The sequence below is a fragment of the Prenolepis imparis genome, unplaced genomic scaffold, assembly GCF_030444845.1.
Source record: "Prenolepis imparis isolate NDT839.2.m4 unplaced genomic scaffold, iyPreImpa1.0 SCAF_8, whole genome shotgun sequence".
Classification (NCBI taxonomy): Eukaryota; Metazoa; Arthropoda; class Insecta; order Hymenoptera; family Formicidae; genus Prenolepis; species Prenolepis imparis.
In genome coordinates this window covers 18,600,368-18,604,442 of record NW_028141166.1, presented here as the reverse complement: position 1 = coordinate 18,604,442, position 4,075 = coordinate 18,600,368, and the positions used below count along the sequence as shown (strand labels likewise).

At 29.8% G+C, this 4,075-nt stretch overlaps 1 protein-coding gene across 2 annotated transcripts in view; it reads right to left on the bottom strand.

The window, feature by feature from the left end:
- Nucleotides 1-4,075, bottom strand: part of LOC145940008 (uncharacterized) — a 127,674-nt gene that overhangs the window by 4,159 nt on the left and 119,440 nt on the right. The gene's annotated exons all lie outside the window — the stretch shown is intronic.

Sequence of the window (4,075 nt, the reverse complement as noted above, 5' to 3'; positions counted from 1 at the left end):
GAGAGAGAGAGAGAAAAAAAAAAGAGAATCGTTTATCTGTGTATAACTACGTTTCAAGAGGGAAACATTATGTTATTAATATTTCAAATTTTATATGCCTACGTTGAATATATTATAAACGTTATTCGGAGATGTTGGCGCTTTGACAAGTTTCGCAACGCGAAACTGAAAATATCCTTAATCTGTATATACCCGGAGAATCCTTTGTGGACACTTCAACACACCTTCACGAATATTAACGTACCGCTATTCCTACTATCTCGTTGATATATCGAAACTTTAATCCTCCATAAATAAAGAAAAAATTAAAACGATTTCTTTCAATATGCAGATTATCCGCAAAATTAATTGTACGAACGGTATAAAATTTCGCAACATTGGGTATAAATGGGTGAGGATGTGTGGGTTTGAAATTTTTAAATTCTGTCCATATAATTAAATGTTTAATCATGTTTAATCTCTGATGCAATAGAATTTCGTCGATCAGAATCATGTTCGAAGTACTTGGATAATGTAGCGACATGCAGTTATCGGTGTGTAATTTGGCAATAAATAATAGACAACATATCTTGGTGCTTAAATAAAATGTTTTTTTTAACGTGTAATTAACTTTACTTCTTTGCAATTCAAAAATACCGTTTTTTATCTATCTCTATTGTTCAACGCTATTAATATTATTCATTATTCATGCACTGATTCGCGAAATGCGATTTATTGTTACAATCAAGTTCTTCGAATGTGATCGTTGCAACGTGTCGGAGAAAGAGGGGCACCTCTCTTATTTTCTCAAAATATTTAAAAGTCTCTATTTGCGATCTAACAATAAGTGAAATAATTGCCGATAGAGCATAATTTAGAAAAGATTTGTCATAGATCTAGATTCGAAACAGTATTACAACCGCGAAAGTAGAAGTCGTCCGAATGCGAGATTAAGGAGGAGAAAAAAAAATATTAATATGAGATCCATTTAATTGCGCGTTATATTTCATCTCTCTCCACAATAGCAGAATATTATTATCTTATCGCACCCGTTAAACGTACGTTAAGAATTCGCCATGTTCTTTTTAAAAAAATAGCATGTAGAACATGCGCTTTCACGCGATCGGAATGGCGTTCATACATGATTGTTTGTTTGTACAAATTTTAAACAAAAAAACGCATACTCATCTGAATATAGTGTATAAGTTATGGCTTCCATATATATTTAAAATTATATATTTTATATTCTATATATTGTTCCATATATACATATATATATATTTATATATTATATTTATTATACAGGTATATCGTATATATCTTGTATATTTATTATATCTGAATGCGCGCGCAAAAATTATAATTTAATTAATTGTCAAGCATATGTCTCCGCGCGTGCTTTTTTTAAAATTATATTTTGTCTTAAAATATATAACTTATTTCTTTTTCCATGTTAAAAAAATGATTAATATTAAGATTAATATATGATTAATATTAATATTAAGATTTAATGTATGAAACTTTTGTTGGCGATCGATGATTAATAAAAATTATGTGATTAATCAATTTCTCATACGGGATGTATGCATAATTCTTTCTGCAGAGCAGAACAATTGAAACAATATGAAGTACGGTTTGTTCACGTGAAAGTACGGGACGACGCTCGATTATAGAAATCTACGAGCATTTCGAGAGTAAATAAGATATTGAAGTGAATGTAACCGTAGAAACTTTCTTATGCAATTAATTAATACAAATCTGTGGACACGTGTCCGTCCTTCTACGTCGTATTCTTGAACAATTAAAGATTAATTCTTTCATGCGCTGATTATTACTTGGACGTTAATGTCCTTAAACTCTGGAAATTTTACAATTCTATTCACGATGAAAAAATATTCATAATTTTCCGCGTTATTTTTATAGCTATAGAAAAATTGTTATACCGACTGTTTCTTTTTATTAATTTCACGATGAATTTGAAAAGAATTGCGCGCGCGCGTTTGCGAAAATCATGGTATTGCGCATGGGAGGATTAAACAAAGACCTTAACATAACGCGTAAAAGAGAAACTAATAAAGATATAGAGTAAGCTGATGAGAGAGCGTGTGTGCAAGCTTCAACGTCAGAGACTGTCTTAATATTTTATAAGGTGTAAGCTGTACTGGTTAAAAATACCAATCGGAATTTTTTGTATTAAGCATATCTTTTTTTTCCAATATATAACTGATAAATCGAAAGTAATGCTAGTGCGATCATTACATGTTATACAGAGACAACATACATGCGAAAATTTCTTACATACATTTATTTCTACCAGCCGCTAAACTATCTCATTGTATATGTCAACTTATTTTGCAAAATAAACTATTGGGCACGAAGAAAATAGCGTTTATCGTTACGATTAATGTATAATTGAGTTCTCTTTCGTTTGCGTTGTGTAACTATTAATAGTATTATTAATATGATTAATAATAATTAGCAAATTTTATTAAATTTTATTTGTTTTCTCCCTATTTTTGTAAAAACATATATTTAAATATATGAAAAGCTTGTGATCTCTATTATAATAATATTGTATGCCATCAAATTTTTTACATGACAACGAAACAAGTTTTTTTATTAATAATATAAGATTCAATATTCTTTTTTGTACCATTTTTAATTCTTATTGTTTGTTTATTTAACAGAATTTGGTGAAACTTTAATTGGAAATCATATTGGGATATGTAGAGCCAGCTATAATCATAAGTCAGGAGCCTTACACACTTCTTCTCAGCTTGGCGTTATTATATCAAGTAAGTGAAAGATATTAAAAAATGGTATATGCAATTTTATTATTTGTGTGTTACGGCATATTAAACAGTATATTTTATTTATATGAAATTATTATGCAAAATTATTAAAAGGCAGAAGTGCTGATCGTGTACATATTTTACTTCACGTCCAACGTAGTATCGTTACTCTTATTTGCCATAAAAAAATCTAAAATACTTCCAGTAGCAAAAGCGATTAGAATCTTTCTTAGATATCATAGAGCAAGTTACATAAACTGGTAACAGGATAACTACTTTATCTTCCTAGCTCGATCAAGAAACCAATTACAAATCCTTTTTACTCATAATTATGTGTGGAATAATGAATAAATTCATTAACTTGTATAAATCAGACACGTGCTAGTGTAATATAATCATTTAATTAAGCATCTACTAAATTAACAAGTAATTAATGAATAATTTCCTATGTATCTAAAGCGTCGTTAAAGCAAGCAACTGAAATATTTCATCAGAAATGCTGTCATCACATTTTCATGTTGTAGGATTTACGCACGATACATATGTATATACATTTCGCACATTTGTACACATATATATCGTCTATTATTATTATATTACATTAGGAATTTTAATGGCAAATTTGAGGCAAGTGCAAGTCAAACTTGCAAATTTCATATTTATCCATCTTTCGTTACTTTTGTCGCCCAGGTCACCCACGTGCAGATTAATGATTGTTTGATAAAGTATTGTTTATTACAGTAGACATGGAGAGTCTATTGTTGAGTGAAACGCGCGCGAGTGGGAGGCGCATTTCATTTGATATAACTGCCACCAAGGCTGCATTGTGTATTTTTCATTTAGTAATCGATAACAAGCGTGCTCTCGTATATAATCCGTCTTTTTTTATAGCTTCGTAAAATCAATGATATTTTGTTATTTAATGTGTCTGACGATTGCAAAAACTGAGAATATAATCGAACGGAAAACTTTACATGTTTTCCAATCAAACGCTAAGTAAAAGAAAATAACTTGTTAAATTTTTGCTAGAATCATTTTTATCACACCACGCTTCTCTCTCTCTCTCTCTCGACGGAACCATTAATTATTATCATTCGTAATTTTGACGTTGCGCACCAGAAAGTTTTTCCTCTACAATAATTTTCAATAATAAAATAATTATTTCTTTTTTTGACATGATTTTCTGTAAGATTGTTAAATAAATCTTCGTAACTGTTTATGCCTTTGCAATACAAATTTATTGTACCGTTAATCTTATCGTTGGAAAATCATTACGTTTACATTTGCGCGTCTTATTATCTCTA